At 49.8% G+C, this 18,172-nt stretch overlaps 2 long non-coding RNA genes across 2 annotated transcripts; one reads left to right on the top strand and one right to left on the bottom strand.

Moving 5' to 3' along the window:
- Positions 1 to 3,488: 3,488 nt before the first annotated feature.
- LOC140694874 (uncharacterized) lies at positions 3,489 to 10,932 on the bottom strand. The gene is made up of 8 exons (XR_012070518.1): positions 10,664 to 10,932; positions 10,239 to 10,359; positions 9,775 to 9,973; positions 8,083 to 8,199; positions 7,489 to 7,663; positions 7,289 to 7,370; positions 3,968 to 4,054; positions 3,489 to 3,633 (listed from the first exon to the last, which is right to left on the bottom strand). It is a non-coding gene; the product is annotated as an uncharacterized lncRNA (long non-coding RNA).
- A 3,339-nt stretch (positions 10,933 to 14,271) lies between these two features.
- LOC140694873 (uncharacterized) lies at positions 14,272 to 17,868 on the top strand. Its single transcript, XR_012070517.1, has 3 exons — positions 14,272 to 14,522; positions 14,670 to 14,877; positions 17,646 to 17,868. It is a non-coding gene; the product is annotated as an uncharacterized lncRNA (long non-coding RNA).
- Positions 17,869 to 18,172: the final 304 nt, after the last annotated feature.

Raw genomic sequence — 18,172 nt, 5'->3', positions numbered from 1 at the left:
TGCAGGAAGGTACATGTTCCTGGTCACTAGCCTGGGCCACTAGGGTGATCTCTGTGAGGTCACCCAGGACGGGTTCAGAGATGCTGTTCTCTGGGAAGAGAGGAGTTGAAACCGGTCTTGAGGGCAGAGCTGTGCTCACCAGGCCGTCCACGCTTCATGTTTTACACAGGGCTTCGGAGAAGTGAAATGGATCCGGCCAAGTAATACCGGCCTGCTGTGAGCCCACCTCAGTCCTGGGCTCTGAGTCAGACCGACTGGCTCCCTCAATCAGGGCCCAGTTTGGGCACCTGAATGGTCCCTTTGAGGCATCCCAACAGTTCTCAGGATGAAGTCTGGCTGCTTCCACCCCATGGCCCTCCCTCCTACTGTGCTGGCCTCAGGAAGGTTCCTTATATGGGGAAGAAGGCAGCCCACACCCTACCCCACCCCTCACCTTTCTCTAACCCAGGCTGGTGCTCTCTCTGCCCCTCAGAGTCTGGGAAGCCATCCCTCTTCAGTTATGTCCCTTCTGAGATGGACTTGCTTCCACTCAATTCTAGGCGAGGATGCACCATGGAATGCACTGGGTAAGAGAACCAAAATAAATAATTTCTTCTGTGAGGTTGCCTGTTTATCTACTGGGGCTGGGCTGTGTGTAGTTTGCTACAGCTATTGGTGTGAGAGGCTAAAACAGCCTGTGTGTCCTTGTTTTCATCTCCCCGCTGTCTTTGGGTTTTCCCTAGACACTCCTGAGACATTTACTTCTGTTAGTATTATTCCTGTTATTACACACGGGCCCTACTGACATGGAGGTAAGGTGTTGGGGGAGCGGGACAGAGCAGGGCATCTGCAGTCCTGTGATTAGTTCTCATTGAGCCTGTGCCCTGAGCTGTGACCTCCACAAGTGTGTCTCTTTCCCCCCACCCCAATTTGGGTGACACAGAAGGGATTTCCCTTCTCCCAGGTTGGTTAGGCTCTGGTAAAATAATTTCTCATTAAAAAAACAAACAAAAAACAACTTCCCCCAATGAAACAGAATGTTCTGGGTGTATTTCAATACAGTTATTTTCTCCTCTCCAGGCAGGAAGCATGAGGAGTTATCCTCTGACCTTCATTCTGAGAACAGGAAATGGTCCTGGATGTAAAATACATGAAAAAGAGCATGGGGCCCCTCTGACTGGCCCCCTGGACTTGTCACACTCTGATTTCCCCACACTGAGCCTCCTGCTGGCCTCAGGGACCTGTTAAATCTGCCTGCCCCCGGGGTTCTTAAAAAAGCAGGTTCTGCCTTGGGAGCTGTGACTCTCCAAGCCTGCCCGCTGTTCCCTTTGCAACCTCTCTGGGTTGGAAGCAGCTTTCCCCCTCAGTCTTCTGGGATCTAAGAAGAGCAGTGGGTTTGCAGCTCCCTCAGATTTGGTGTTATTTTCAGGACAGGAGGAAGAACTTCTGAGCTCCACACGAGCTGGACCAGAGGCTGGAATCCTCCCTTCCTCTGCCACCGTGCAATCAGTGGCTGTGGTTCTAGCCGAGTTTCTGAAGATGTGGACTTAAACACACATATCCCAGCCCTCACAGGAGCACACAGTCCCATAAATCCCCCTAGTTTCCACTGGTAACTATGGAGCCGATGGGGACACGGGTTTCGGGACCACAGAGGCCTGACTGCACGACTTGCTCCGTGGCCTATTTACGTGGTTGCTCCGGGCCTTGTCTGAAGTGGCTTGTTTACCACACCTGGTACGTGGGAAACACAAAATAAGTACTAGAACCTTCACTTTTTCTCCCTCCAGGGCCTTCAAACGTAGAAAGTAATAAGTGAACTCAGACAGCCTAGTCACCACAATGAGGTCCGTCCAGCCTGGCTCTCCTGAGTGATGGGCACTGACTTGCACCTTAACTCGGAACAGTAGGGGAACTGCCTTCCTCTAACTGGGCCTCTCCCCACACCAGGCACGCCCGCAGCTCAGACGGGGCCAGCTCCCCAACTGAGGTGTGTGCTGGGGGCTTCAGTGTGACCTGGCCCTGCCGGGACATGAACCTGCAGTGAGTGAGGTGGAGGGTCGGGTGGAGGGGGGTCCCTTCTGGGGTGGCAGGGGGCCCGGTAGCACCCCTCCCAGCCTGGTGCCTGGGGCTCCCTAACACCTCCTACAGCTCCTGGGTTGGCTCCGGTCCTGGCCACTCCACACACCCTCCCAGTATCTTTTCATTATGTCCCTTTTCTGCTTTTATCAGCGAGAAGTGGCTTCTGTTGCTTGTTCAGTGAAACAGTACATCGGGAAACCAGACTACTTCTAACATCAGTAAAATACCAACCTCGGTCAGCTCGCCGGGCAGACCGTGCAGCACAAAGGCCTGAACAGGGCTGTGCGAACGGCTTACGTGAAGGGTCCTCAGCATCTGTCTTCAGAGATACAGAAGCTGATGGTTCAGGTAAAACCTCAGGGTGGGATTGAGGAATCCAAAGCTGGTTGGTTTCAAAGGCTAATTGGTCAGACCAGACCCCTGAGCTGTGGTCAGAAGTCTGGCTCACCGTCACGCAGACTCAGCGCCCTAAGTGCCGGGTGGGGCCGGTGCTGTTCCCTTTGTAGGCTCTCGTTGGGGATTCAGTGTAGCCCCTTAAATACAGCAGAAATTCCAACCCCATTAGCCCCCACCCTGAGTGTTCCATGACACAAATCCCGGGAGTGTTTAATTTTCATCTTTGTTTAGGAGGATGAAGGTGGTTCAAGAGAAGACATAAATTCACACTTAGTGACACAAGGTCACAGCCAGTACTTCCTCCACGGAGAGCTATGTGCTCCCACAGTGGTGGCTGGGGGCTCGGCAGAGACCCTCTGCTGGTCCCAGAAGGACTCGCTCCTCTGGCCACAACTCATGGGTTGGACAGCAGATCCAGAGGTGACAGAGCATCTTTCCTGGGAATTTGGAACTGACACATAGAAATCAAGTTCACTCATCTGGAGTTTGGCGGAGGGGAGGGGCGGTGGTTGGAAATCAAATGAAACCAGAGCATGAGAGACACTTAGAAGTGAAAGAGCGAGAGACAGAGAGACTGAGCTTGTGAGAGCAAATAGTCAGAAAGAAGGCAAACAATCAGGGGACAGAGGAATTCCAGCTCCTGACTGTCTAGTCTGTCCCAGCCCATCAATGACCCCGTGAGATGTTTAATAACATTCCAGTTTTGCAGATTAGGAAACAGGCTGAAAGAGGTGGGGGCTGGGTTTGGGTGCACAGTTAATTCAATTGCCACTGGACCCCACACTTCCCATTGCCTGAAGGCACCCTAATCCTCACTGGGACCCCTGTGGTCCCCTGACAGCCCAGCACCCTGATCAAAGGGACCCTGCGGGAGTGGGAACCCCTCTTGAGTGTGGAGAGTTCCCTGCCCCGAGATGCCATGCATCAGCAAGCTCCCGCTCACCCCAGGTTAACATCAGCCCAGCTGTACAGTCTCCCAACCCGCTTCCCTCCCTGCCATGCACCCCCAACCTTACCACCGTGTGTACTGCAGGAATTCAGGCACAGGGATGCCCAAATCAACACGAGCCCACCGGCTATAGAAACAGCAGACTCCCAGCCCCACCTGGGTTGTGAGGGGACAGAAGGTGTCCTCAACTTTCATGTGTCTAAAACAATCTTCTTCAGCTGGAGGTTCTAGAGAAAAATAAAAGTTCCAAAACATAGTTCGGTGAGGAATTCCTCCAAGGACCTGACTCCAGTGTCTACAACCATGTGTACCTACCCCCGGAATTGGGGTGAAGGTGGATTATTGATCAGCACAACCCCTGGTGGCCCAGCTCCTTGGCTTGGCTGCCCAGAGGGGGCTGGGGGAATGGGTAAGGCCAGGGCACTCAGGAAAAGCACAGAGGACCTGACCTCTCCCTTCTGCACTCGTAAACCCTTCCCCAAATCTCAAGGCATTGGACAGAGATCCGCCACAATAATGAGATGCTCCCATCTCTTCACTCACTCCTGTCGGTTCACTTACATGCTGAGCATCCACTGGGTCCCAGGACAAGACACATAGAATGGCTGATGGGACAGGCTTGGTCCTTCCCCCTGGAACCTGTTCAATCTGATCAAAGAATGATCACTCATAAAGAGTTTCTCAAAATTATACAGAGACCAAAGACCAACTGCAGAGTGAACCAAATTTAAAAATATATATGAAGATCCCCCAGTCTCCCCGCCTAAGGTTAACAGCATAAAGCAAAAAATTCTTGCCTTTAATCACCAGGGAAGTTGTCACCCCCTCTCAGGTGGAAAGGAGAGTTATTCTTTGAGCACGTCACAGAAGTGCTCCATCGGATTGGACCAGGGCATCTACATTCATTCAGCAAATGTGTATAAGCTCCTACTACATACGGGAATCTCCTAACTAGACCGTTCCCAAGGCTCTCGGGCTTTATCAGTCAACAAAATAGACATGACTCCCCATCACTGGGGGCTCAGAATTTTAGCAGAGGAAACAGGCAGCATGTTGGGGTAGCAAGAGTTTGGAAAAATTTTTAAAAAAGAGTGATATGAGCAAACTCGGGTGATGGCGGTGGGGTGGGAGGCAGGCAGGAGAGAATAAGGCAATCCTGGCAGATCTCACGGAGTAATGAACTTGAAGCAGAATAGATCCGGAGGAAGAAGGAAGAGCCGGAGCCAGAGGCCCCCAGAGTGAGGGGGAGAGTGTGGGCAGAGAGGCAGAGCACGCCAGGTCCTGAGGCCTTTGTGACGACTTTGGCTCCTAATGACATGGTGACCCGTTTAGTGAGTTTTGAGGGGAGGGGAGATGTAGTCCAACTTATGCTTTTGTGTTTGTGTTTTTTGGGGGGAAGTAATTTATTTATTTTAATGAATGTGCTGGTGATTGAACCCAGGATCTCAAGCATGCTAAGCATGCGCCCTACCACTGAGCAACACCCACCACCCCCAATGTATGTTTTTACAGGCTCCCTCTGACTCTGTGTGGATGAGAGATTGTAGGAAAGCAAAGATGGAAACAGAAGGCTATTGGTATCCAGGAAAGGCTGAAGGTGGCTCTTAGGAGGGCGGGGAGCAGAGAGCAGGTATTTAATTAAGACAGAATATCCAGAATTTTCTAACAAGCTGGATTTGCTGTCTGTGAGTGTAAAAGAAAGAGAGAGAAAGGACATGGTTCCAACATCTGGGCCTGGACAATGGGAGGGATGTCCTCTCCGGATGGGAAAGGGGATGGGAAAAGGTGGGGCTGAGCAGGTGGAAAGGGGTTGGTATCAGCTCAGTTCTTCAATGTCATGGTTAAGGGGTGTGTTACATATTGCCACAGAAGTGCCTAATAGGTAGAGGAATCTGTTTTCTTTTTCTTTTTAACATTTAAAAAATATAATTAAACATATTAATTGTATTATGTGAATGATTTGGGAATTTTGTTTCATGCCAAGTTATATGTTATATATAGCCAAATGGAGCATATATCAAAAAGGGGAGAAATGAGGGCTTTCACATAAACTGACTGTCCGTAACGTAGGTAAAATTTCAATAAAACCAGTCTTCAGGGCAAAAACCTCATCTCGGTGTTACATAAAAATAAATGAAAAACGACTATGTTGATGTACCATTATTTCATGTTACATAATAGCCCCAAACTAACAGTGTTTAACTATGAGGCTTGTAGAAATACTATTCGCTTTATTCACATAAATACAGAAGTGCAGAAATGTTCTAAGGTAGAATTAGCATCTTAGTGGAAATAATACATATTTGAGCATTTTACATGATATATATGTACTGATTCAAAATTTGGAAAAGTAATTTCATAGTAGAACATATGTATGAATGTGAAAGCAAGATGAATGAAAGGAAAAGAATGTGATGTGAGTCTCAGGGATAAAGGCTCAGATGGAAAGGGGAAATCAGGGAATTTTGGAGAAATCGAGAAATTGATGGCATGCCAATTTCCAAGGCTGGGTTGCTTCCACCAAAGGAATAGCAGAGAGAGAGAGGAGAGGCCCAGGAACCCACCCTGGGGAACACCCACAGTATATGTTTGGAAAAAACAGGAGACATTGGCAAAGGACCAGCCAGCAGGCCAAAAGCAGAAACAGACAGAGAGATGGGCTGGGGGTTGAGTGAAGCAGGAACACGGGGTAGGAGGGATGGAAGAGCTGGGTCAAATGCTGCCGAGGGGCCAAGCATGATGAGGAGTCAAAATTGACCACTATATTTAGCAACATGGGGTCACTGATGGCCTTGACAGGGCAGTTTCCATAGAGCGAGGGATCAGGCGAAAAGCCAGAATGGGTGTAAAAGGGGATGGCTCAAGAGAAGATGCAGACAGTGAGTTTAAACAACTCCTTAAAGATTTGCTGCAAAGACACAGGGTGGCAATTGGTGGGGGTGAATTAGGGTCAAGGAGTGCTGTTGGTTTAAGAGGATGGACGTTTATATACTGATGGTGCCAACTAGCAGGAGAACAAAATAGATGAGGCAGTGAAAGAGAGGATGGTTTTGGGAGTGACAACCCAGAGAAGATGGGAGGGATGGGGCCTCGGGGACTTTTGGAGGAACTGGCTTTCGATGCCACTTTTAATAAGCGGTGGGGCACCGAGAGTGAGGTCACAGACATCAGAAGGCGAGCGGATGTGCTGGGAGTTGCTTGTGGAATTTCTCTTCTGTTGGCTTGTTTGCTTGTTCAAAGTAGAAAACTAACCTTACCAGCTGAGGAACAAGGAGGAAGAAAGAGTTACTGGAGCCATGAGCAGAAGATAAGAAAGAGCCTTCCAGGGAGAATGGGACAGTAAAAAGGGCAGGGGGAGGCGGGGGAGTGCGCTCCCAGAAAGTTACATTTTCTCTTTGACGTCCCCAAATGTGTGACGTGTTATTACCCTTCCTGCTGTCTACAAAATAAAAATTAATTATGGTTCAGAGGAAATGCTATTTCATTCTAAGAGGCTGCCTGTTTCTCAGGAATGGTCATCTTAAACTGCAAATATTACAAACAATGTTGAAAAGATGAACCTGTGTACCTAAAATCCCCTATTTTCTATTAATCTGTTTACTACTTAGTTCCCCTATCAATAACACATAACAAATACTGCCATGATGGAGGTACACCGATGCTTAAAAGGAAATGAGATCTGTATCCTTTTGCTAAATTCCATGGCTTCCTTAATATGCAGTTCCACTTGGAATTTAGGAATGTCTGGTATAAGAAGTGAGAAACAGTTTGAGAAAATCCCGGCTCAGAATTATACATCACAACCACATCTCACAAGTATATACAGCCGTAAAAAAGTTTAAAAGCAAAACTCCGTAACTACTCTTAAAGACCTTTGCAAACCTGGGCCTGCCAAGATGTTTCCAAACTGGAAAGGAACTCCAATCTCTTGCCTGGTACCGGACCAGAGGCTGGCCAGCCTTTTCTGTAAAAGCAAGAGAGTAAATATTTTCAGTTTTGCAGATCATTTTGTTGTAACCATGCAGGTAGGCAATAAGAAAGCTAAGAGCACTGGGAGATAGGAAACAAACGGGCATGCCCACACTCTCCCTTCCACTCAGGGCAGCTTCTCTGTGGTGGGGAGCTTTGCCACAATCACTTGCTTCTTTTTTCCATTGGTTTCTTTGTTTCCACCTTACTGCTCGAGCTCAGAACTTCAGGTGGGCCTGGTCCTTCAGCATCCATGCAGAGAAGGCTGAGCGGGGTTGGGAACCCCACCTGATGGAGAAGAGAGATTACTGGGAGGGACATTTTGGAGGCCACCATGACACGAGACAATCACACCTTCCGGGGTGAAAGGGAACGAAGACAAGGGAAGGACACAGTAGTGGGACCCCTAGGTCGCCTGCCAGGCTTGTTCTCCCTCCACGGCAACCATGGGGGCCTGGGGGGTGTTGGGCTTCAGCTACGGTGATTAGGATGAAGGGACTCAATATAAAGGACCCTCCAACTCCTCACTAGGTTCCAAACGCAGCCCCTCTAAGTCCACCCTCTGAGTTTCTGGAACTCTGCTGGAAGAATACATGAGCAGGCCAGAACCAGAGCCCAAGCCAAACATGACAGGGGTCTCGTGGGGCTGTAACCCCATGCTCAGTGGTCGGGGACTCCTTGCAAATCTGCAGAAATCCCTGTTCCACCTCATTCCTGGGAGAAACCCCAGATCTCCTCCTGCTCTGTCTGTTCTTCTCTTGAGGCTATTGTCCTGGAGGGATGCTGAGTCCTTGAACCTGGTCCTCCAAACGTACATAAGCAGCCTGTTCAATAAAACAAATTATGCACTTTTTCACATTTGCCAGTTTTTTGATTCCAGAAAGGCTGTGGGACTCATTCTCACAGTCTCCTGTGCCCCCACCACATGGTGGCCCTCTGCTCATGTAAACACGATTTCCCACAACTGCACCCTGCCTCCCAGCTTGTCAGAGGGGAGTGTCCCACAAAGACACAGGTGTTTGTGAGGATCCTGTCCCCCAGCAGAAAACCTGCTCCTGGAGCCACGGTCAGGGATCTGGCCTCCTAAGCCGCTCAGCTCTAATTCAAAGCCTAAAGTGGGGGCCCCGAACATTGCTGAATGACTTTCTGAATCACCTGGACTGGAGGGGACTGATTTTCTTTCCAGGAATGGAGGTAGCGCAGCCTCCACTTTCAGGGCTGACCTTGACGATGGATCTAGTTCCCCCGACTGCAACACAGGAAGGAGTGGCCCTTCCATCCCACAGGTTGGAGACCCAACCCAAGGGAGTACTGAAGCAGTGCATTGCTGCCAGGTCCAGCATCCCTGCAGAGTGGCCTCTGCCCTTGAATGACCCCCTTCCCAGGGCCTTTCTTGCCCGGACACCACCACACCCCAGGCTGTGCCAGAGCTCTGGGGCTCTGCGTGTCCAGGGCACACAGGTGGCACCTGAGCCAGGTGTCCCCTGGGCCTCAAGGGAGAGAGGTCTGCTTCTGCATCAGGGGAAGGTGACCCCACAAGGCTGGCAGGACACTCTCAATATGGACCTCCAGGAGCCCTGGGAGCAGTTTCCCTGCAGATGTTAAGAGCCATCATCAGGAGGGCAGGCCCCTCTTTGTGCAGACCATCCAGCAGTGCTGGGCCCACGTGCTGACCTCAGAAATCTACATGCCCCCACGATTCCCCAGGCAACCTCACAACTTCGTCACTTGGTGACCTGGGTACCACGAGCTCCTTGGCCATCCCATGAGGGTGGTCCTTGCAGGCATGGTCTCCAGGTTCTCCTGTTGAGAAATCCCCCTGGGTTTCTGTGGTCACAGAGCAGACACCAGAAGATTCTAGTCCTGCAGTGACCCCCACAGCAGTCAGCTCCCCTGTGCATGTCCAGGGACAAATGACAGCAATTTATTGCCAGGAACCGTGATTCCATACTAAGTTCAGGAACCTGGTAACTCACTCTGCACCCCAAAAAGCTTCCATGAGAAATGTGTGTATTGGGATGTCTGTGCCCCTAGAAGAGCTGTTCCTGAGGGTTCCTGGGACCCTCCAGCCCCTCTCAAGGTTCTCAGATCCTGGGTCTAAATTTCTATCTGCCTCTTTTGGTGTACGGCCACCTGTGTCTCGTGGTCATGGGTCACTTTATTGCATGACTTGGCATGTTCTTAGTGCTCGTCCTCCACCCCTGCACTAGACTCCCAAGATGTTCCCACTGACCCTTGGCTCCCTGGGTGGCTCAGGGGGCCCTAAGTCTGCACCCTTCACTCTCCTCCTCTACCCCCACCTCTGGGGCCACCCCTAGGTGGACTTGGAGGTGTTTGTAAATGAGTCTTACACAAGGACATGTCTGGACAAAGCAGGACCCCACCCCCGGAAAACTCACCTGCTCCCTTCTCAGAAGAGGACCCCACAGCCCCACATTGCCTCCCAGGGGTCTACTCAGGACACAGTCCCCCAGTTCTGGGCAAGGTGTCTCCCTGGAATCCTTGCTTCCAGGAAGAGTCTCTCTGTCCTTCTTCAGAGTTTAGAGGTGTTCCCATGTCCCTGACCACCAAGATGCCCAGCACAGTCCCTTCAGTGACCTGGAGAGACAAGGAACTTATGTGGCCACAGGTCTCACAGGACACACCTGCTGGGACCCCAGGCTAAAGGGCTGTCCTTCTGCATTCTCAGGTGTGGCTCCCGTGGTAACTTTTTGCAGGGGGCCCAAACGGGGAGTGTGGCCCAAAGCAGTTCATGGGGCTCTCTGGGCAGGGAAGACTTGGGCCAGGTGGCCTTGCCTGGTTTCCCTGCTGGGCCACTCTGAAAACCCCCGCTCCTCTGGCTGTGGCTGGAGGCCCCTCAAACCTCAGGGCGGGGCTCTTTCTCTCAGCCTCCACTGACTCCAAAGCCACGCTGGTGCTGGCGAGGGGAAAGAGCTTTCTTGCCTTCTTTTGGCCAAGTTGCCACAGGTGGATGCTGCGGGGAGCTGGAGAGAGAGGTAGCACTTGCTCAGATGTGAGTGGTTAAGCAATTTGACACCCTGTCAACTAGCCTTAAACATTGGAATGAGGTCTTTCCCGGTAAAGCTGGAAGTTACTTTCAGTAACTTGTCTAAAGATTTCTTTTTTTTTTCCACTTAAAGACTCATAAAACCTCTCCCAGGTCATTCCTGGTATGGACCATTATCCAGGGATCAATCAGGAAATGCAGGAGGAGAGGGGTGGGGGTGGGGGAGAGGGGAGGTTAGATCAGAGCCCACGGAGAGGAGATGCCCCTCCCAGGAGCCTCACACTGGGCAGTGGCTTCTGGCATCCAGCTCTCCTGTTCTCAGGCCCATTCCATCTGCGGGGTTTTCCAAAAACATAATGGTGGAAGGGCCATGGAGGACACCTAGAACTTCCAGAATAGACAGGGGGAGCAGAGTTACCATGCTGGCCCTGGGTTTGGAGACAGACCTGCAGTGGAGACCACAGGCTTCTGAGAAGCCAGTTTCGAAATAAAGGCAGTATGCACTGGAATACCCGGCTCGAGAGAGTGCTTCATCATAGACATGTAATTTACATAGTTCTCACCACTAAATTCTGTGTTCCCAACACGCTACATGAATGACGGCTTCAACACACATTCATCTCTGAGATGTGAAAAAGTGTAGAGCCGCTCTTTCATCCTGCATAATGGGCATGGCTACACTTAAGAACACTTACCAAGATTTCTCAGCAAGAGCCAATTTCGAAATAAAGGCAGTTTGTGCAGGAAAACCCTGTTGGAGTGAGGGCTTCCCCATACACATGTAAGTTATAGAGTTCCCCTCACCATGAAACGCTGTTCCCAACATGCTACATGCATGAAGGCTTCGACACACATTCAGTTCTAAGCTGTTAGCATGTGGAGAGCCGCTCTTTCATTCAGCACAAAAGGCATGGTTACACCCAGGAAGATTTACCCAGATTTCTCAGCTGCTTCCTTCAGCCAGATTCAAAATAAAGGCAGTTTGTGCTGGGAAAGCCTGTTGGAGCGTGTTCAGAGCTGTTTCGGGCTCTGTCCCAGCTGGAGGGTGCAAAGCCCAACCTCCAGAAAGAGGGACCAGGACCCCACCCGCCAGGTGGTGTTGCCTTTGTAGGGGAACAGTGATCTTTGGGTAAGATATATTGCGGCTCTCTCTAAAAACTGCTTTGACTTAAGTTTGCATCCTAGTCACCAGTTCCAGGACAACAGAAAAGGCATACCCTACATCCCTTTGCACTCAACTCTTCCCAAAAGAGCAAATATTTGTCCATGAAAATACCAGCTGCTCTTCTAAGGCCCACTAAATACCCAGCAGTGTGGGCGGTGCACTCTTGATCAGGGACAGGTGGAGAGGGAACAGCGGTCCTCCAGCAGGCTTGGCCTGGTGTGGCAGCTGCGCTGTGGGTGCGTGGTGGGGAGGGAATGCAGGGAATCCTGTTTGAGGGGCCTCTGTGCACGCCTGCATTATAGTCTGAGGTTTCATACAAAGGCTCCAGGCATCCTAACTGGTCAGATACAGCCCCCACCCTTGGGCTGGAACCACCAGGAGATAAGTACCTGTAACAGGGACGGTGCCTGGTGTGGGGAGAGGTCATGGGACCCTCCGGGGGCAGGGGCGGTGGTGCTGGGGAAGGCAGGGGATGCAGTGAAGGGTGGAGGGAGCAGGGTCCTTTGCTTGGGGGTGCGAGTTCTTTGGGAGACCACAGGGAATGGCACACATCATCCCCACCCTATACCCCAAATTCCTAGCCCCGCCAACACAGGGGCTGCTCTGCACCCTCTCAACGTGGCTCTCCTGTAAGACCGCACCCAACCAGGCATCTGGCACCCTGCCCTACCTCCCCTCTTGGGACAGATCCCGTCTTCTTGGAAACTGCCTAGCAGCGCGTATTCAAGGCCGGCAGCCGGCCTGGCGGATCTGCACTTCAGGTGCCCTACCTGGCCAGCCGTGCCTACCTGGGCTCAGTCCTCTATCTTGCCCACCGGTAGCCTGGGTCCACTTCCGGTGCAAGCGGAGGCCGCGGAGCCCTGGCTGAGCCCCGCACAAGGACAGGTGAGGGTGCCCCCACCCCGCCGCCCCGCCGCCCCGCCGCCCCGCCCACTGTTGGCAGCATTGCCCCAGCCTCCGGCCGGTGCCACCTGCAGCTGAGGACCTCCGCGCGGCCCCGCCCGCCCCGGCCCCACCCAGCTGCCCCATAAGCCTCCCCCCACCCCCGTCCTGGCCGCGCCCTTGCTCCCATTGGCTCCGAAAGTTCTGCTCTCGCACGTCTAGCCTCGGGAGGACGCAGACGCAAGCGCTAGGGGAGGGCCCCGCGGCGTTGCCATGGATAAAGACGCCGCGCTCCTCGCGGGCTGGCGTGCGCTTCTGGGGCAGGCAGCGGGCTCCGGAAGTGTGCAGCTGCCCGGGACCATGGCGGTGTTTGCTGCTGGGGATGGCGGCTTGCTTGGCCGGGCCACTAGTTCTGGCCGCGTCAGTCGGCGGCCGACATCCTTTCTGGGGCGGCGTCTCACAGACGGTAAACGTACGGCAGCGCCGTTGGCGGGGCCAGTGGACATGGACCGGGGTGGGATCCGGGTTGGTGTGGCGGCCGGGGAGGGCTGTGGTTGGGGCGGGGGGGACAGGGCTGGGGCACAGCCTCCGGCTTTCCTCCCCCTCGGGCTCTGGGGCTTGGACCGCGACTCCGGGTAGCCCTGCGTGGCCGCGGCCTCCCAGAACCCCTGGGAAGGGCAGGTGGAGGACCCGTCTTTTATGAAGCGGGGCCTTACCCGCGTTTTGAAGAGCCCCAGAATCAGATGTTGGAATAGGGTGGTTTATCAGCCTTGTATATCAGCAGGGAAATTTCAGTTCCATCCAGATGTTGGCTCCTTCGCTAAAACTCAGGAATAAGACAAGGGTCAGTGTCAATTAGCAGTTATCTAGGGCTTGACTCAAAATAGACTGTGCGGGGTGTAGAGATGGTAGATGGGCCCTCCCTTTCAAGGTTGGTAGTCTTCTGGGATTAGAGGCCTCAGTTGAGGATTACATCCTCATCTGCAGTAATGGAGGTTGTGGGAAACATTAACACAGAGAAGGGAGGGGTGTTGCTGCGGTAACTCATTAAAGAAGCCAGGACACTTGCCTGGCTCTTGTGTAGGAGAGTCTCGCCTAGGGTAGGGCAGCAGTTATCAAAGTGAGTCCGAGGCCCCTGAGATGCAAGACTATTTTCGTAGGAACGCCGGGAAGTCACCTGCCTTTTGCACACTCTTGCACTCCCGAGTTTCCTGTGGGGTTTTCCAGGGAAAACCTAGTCTGTGATATCACAAAACAGGTAATGTAGAGGCAGATAGAATTAAGCTCTCACCAGTCCAAAAGAGATTCTCAGAAATTAAAATCACTGCTATTCCTCTCATTAATGATTTTTGTTTAGAAAAATATACTTATTTTTTGCTTAAGAGTATTAATGGTATCATGTAGTAGGTTGTTATTATTTTTAAGTGAACTCATAAGCATTTTTTAAAGTTCTTATTTAACTTCTAACACAGGAACTATTGATAGATTTAACCCACATAAACAGCAGCCTTTTGAAGTCCTCAGTATTTAAGAGTGTACAGGGGTCTTTAGGCCAAGAAGTTTGAGATTCCCTGGAGAACGGGTGCTCAGGTACTAGTCAGGTGCTTAGCGTTGATAGACAGATGCCAAGATGTCTTCTGCATGTGCTCCCGGACTCGAAATAATTGGCCACACAGAGATCGGTGGGCAGTGCCTCCACTATACAAACCAGAAGCTGCTGAACGTGTCTTGAGTCTAGGCCATGTGCTGTGCAGAGATTCCCATTGTATCTGTTCTATCTAAGCCGGGATTCCTGTGCAGAGACCTGGCTCTGAAGACCCGCTCTCCTTTGCTCCCTGCCAGGTACCTTCTGTGTTATGTCAACCCTCCGGAGGGCTTCAGCCTCCGTAGGGGCGTCTGTATCCACATCGCCTTCCTCCTGAAGACCCTGCTGAAAATGGAAGAGTCGGTGCTGGTGATACCCCCTTGGGGCCGCCTCTACCATTAGCAGAGCCTGGACATCCACCAGGTCCGGATTCCCTGGTCTGACTTTTTTGATCTCTCAAGTCTCAACAGAAACATCCCTGACAATGAGTACGAACAGTTCATTGCAGGTGAGATGGTGATCGTTTAACTGGGGCCAGACGGTTTTTGTTCTGGTTCCGATGTGAACATCGGGCCGTCTTGCTTCGGGTTTGTCAGTCTGCTTAGGGGCCGTGCTCATGTTTCCTGCACTGCAGGTGAATTTGGTCTTTCCACAGTTTTTCTCAGGAAATATATCTGAAGTGTATGAGCTCTGTGTTCCCTCCCCTCTGAAAACCCTGGCCTTCTGGTGAGATGGAGCGGTGACAAGGAGGCCACTGCCACAGAGGCCTTGTCCCAGCAGGACTCGCTCCCTGGGCAGTAAGGGCCATTCTTACCTGAAGGAAAACACGATGTATGTGTACCATGGGCCACGTGCTGGAGAAGGTATGTAACCTCTCATTCAGTATAATTTGGTCCTGCTCAAGCTTCCCATTTTACTTTTTGTAGGAGGTAAGATTTGAAGATTTTCTTTGAATACAGCTATTTAGAGCTTATCTTTTTTTTTAATTGAAATGTGGTTGATTTACAATGTTTAGTTAGTTTCAGATATACAGCTGTTTTGTTAGTTTCAGGTATACAGCATAGTGATTCAGTTGTACATATACATAGTCTATTCTTTTTCAGGTTCTTTTCCATTATAGGTTGCAAGATACTGAACATTTTCCCCTGTGTTCTACAGTGAATCCTTGCTGTTTGTCTGTTTTACATATAGTAGTTTGTAATTGTTAATCCCAAACTCCTAAGTTTGTTTCCTAAGTCTGTGAGTCTGTTTTTGTTTTGTAAATAAGTTTATTTGTATCTTTTTTAAAAATTCCACATATAAGTGGTATCATATGTTACTTGTCTTTCTCTGTCTGAGTTATTTCACTTTAGTGTGATAATCTCCAAGTCCATCCATGTTGCTGTAAATGGCATTATTTCCTTCTTTGTTACAACTGTGTAATATTCTTTTATATCTAAATACTACATCTTTATCCAGTCATTTGTCAGTGGGCGTTTAGGTTGCTTCTATGTCTTGGTCATTGAAAACAATGCTGCTGTGAACATTGGGGTGCAGGTATATTTTGAAATTAAGGTTCCCTCTGGATATATGCCCAGGAGTGGGATTGCTGGATCAAATGATGTCTTTTTTTAGTCTTTTGTGGTATCTCCATATTGTTTTCCACATTGGCTTCACCAAACTACATTCCCAGCAATAATGTAGGAGGGTTCCCTTTTCTCCAAGCCTCTCCAGCATCTATGGTGAGTGGATGTTTGAATGGTGGCCATTCTGAGTAGTGTGAGATGATAACTTATTGTAGTTTTGATTTGCATTTCTAAGATAATTAGCGATGTTGTGCCTTTTTTTCATATGCCTATTGGCCATTTGTATATCTTCATTGGAGAATTGCTTGTTTAGTTGTTCTGCCCATTTTTGGATTGGGTTGTTTATTTTTTTTTCTTATTAAGTTGTATGAACTATTTTTATAGTCTACAAGTTAAGCCATGTTCAGTCTCATCTTTTGCAAATATTTTCTCACATTCCATAGGTTGTCTTTTCATTTTGCTTATGGTTTCTATTGCTTTGAAATAGCTGATAGGTGTAACTAGGTCCCATTTGTTTATTTTGGCTTTTATTTTCTGTTGCTTGGGTGGATTGCCCTAGGAAAACACTGCTGAGATATATGTCAAATAATGTTTTGCCTATGTTTTCTTCTGAGAGTTTTTTAGCGTCTTGTCTAATGTTTAAGTCTTTAAGCCATTTAGAGTTTGTTTCTTTTTTGGTTTTTTTTTTTTCAACTCTATTATATGCTTTCGATTTGTGGTTACCCTATTTTTCAAGTATATCAACCCATTATCATATCTATTTCCTTTAGACTGATAATCACGTAGGCTCCAACACATCCTAAGAATAATGAGAAAAAGGAAAAAGAAAGAGAAAAAAATCTATCTTTTCTTGCTACCATCTCCCTTTCCCACCTTTTTGTATTTTGATATACTTTTTCTTTTTTACATCTTCATGTTTATTGTCTTGTAACTCGTTATTTCATTTCCAATGATGGTTTTCCCATTTCTATAGCATCCTGCTTCCTTTCTGTTTAGAGTAGAACCTTTTAATGTCTCTGTTTGGTTCCATAATGCTGAATTATCTCCCTAACCCCCTCCACCCTGAGCCTCTGAATACTCAGTACAGGGAAGCCAAACCATCCTAGCCTTCATCAGTCTTGGGATGCAATCTTCAGAGTGGGAAAGAAGAATCATTGAAAAATAATATTCTGTTTGTTGCTTTCTACCCTTGCCCAGAGAGTGAGAATCACCTCTGAAGGCGGAGGAAGAAAGATGGGGGCATGGGGCACAAAGTCTTTTCTCCTTTTGCTACTGAAAAAATGATTTCTTTTGTAATTAGTGATGATGCCCTTTAAATTGGTAAGATCGAGATTCCACAGCTTCAGCGCCTGTGAATAACCAGCTGGGAGAAAGCTCTCCAGGGCCCCTGCAGTGGGAAAGGCAGCCCCTCTGAGCACCTGTTGTTCTGTATTCTTCCGGCCTCCACACAGTTTCGCTAGGCACTGTGCAGGACGATGCAGTTCCCCAAGGTGGAGGACTGGGAGACCCCTGCTTGGTGGCAAGCCACAGGAGCCCACACTTGAAGGACAAAATGAAGAGTAGTGGGGCGGGCATAGGAACAGAGGATGGTTGAGACCCAGGATAGTTTCCTGGAGGCCAGCAGGTGAGACTGGCGGGGCAGATGGGGCCCTGGTGCATGGGCAGTCCTTGAGGGATCTGAAGCAAAGATATGAACCAAGATACTGGATTCGTGTGGGGGTAAATCGCCCCCTGGAGGCCACGTGGCAGTGCAGCGAGCCCAGGAGGAGAGGGCATTTCCCCAAAGTTGGGTTGACAGATCACAACCAACTCACTGGGAACCGAGAGGTACAGAGATATTGTTAACTTTTTGTCCCTCTTCCTGGAAAAAAAATTGCTTCCTGTTGAATAGCCTGTGTAGTTAGTGAGAATTAAAGACATGAAGTAACATTTCCTCAAAAGTCATCCATTGTGCAGTTGTTAATAATGGTCAAATGCAAACTTGAATAGATTAAATCAAACAGTCATCATCGTATTTTAAAATCTTTTAAAATAAAAAATCTTGCTGTCTTTGTTCTTCATTTCAGGGTTCACTTGGTGATAATAGTAACAAAAGCAACAGCAAACCTTTAAAGAATTCTGTCCTGCTGTTCAAGGAACTCTGTGTTCATGACAAACAAATGAGGTGGCACTTTACAGGAAGGACAGTCATTAATCACACAGCTAGTAAATGGCAGGGGTGGGACTTGAACCCAAGCTGTCTGACCCCAGAGCCCCCTCTCAGGCCCTTCAGTGCAGCTCATCACTTGGTATGCCCAACAGAGGCCAGCATTAAAGAGCAGCATGACCTTGGCTGCTTGGCCTCTGTTTCTTCATCTGTAGAATGGGGGTGTGGGCAGTGAACTCTGTGAGCTCAGTGGTCACTTCCTCCAGCTCTGCTATTCTACTGCTTTGAGTTAATTTAAGAAGTATCCGAGCCCCTGAATGGCCCACCCATAGGCTGGCGCTTTGCTAGGCCGTGGGTTACGGAGAAAAATAAGATCAGCCTGCTTCTCCAAGGAGCCTGTGTCCCTCCACGGCAAACGGCTCTGAGGCCCAGGCTCCCTCACTGGCA

This window comes from Vicugna pacos, unplaced genomic scaffold (assembly GCF_048564905.1).
Source record: "Vicugna pacos unplaced genomic scaffold, VicPac4 scaffold_106, whole genome shotgun sequence".
In the NCBI taxonomy this organism is placed as follows: domain Eukaryota; kingdom Metazoa; phylum Chordata; class Mammalia; order Artiodactyla; family Camelidae; genus Vicugna; species Vicugna pacos.
Note: the sequence above shows the minus strand (reverse complement) of the source record. Positions and strands in the feature narration are given on the sequence as shown.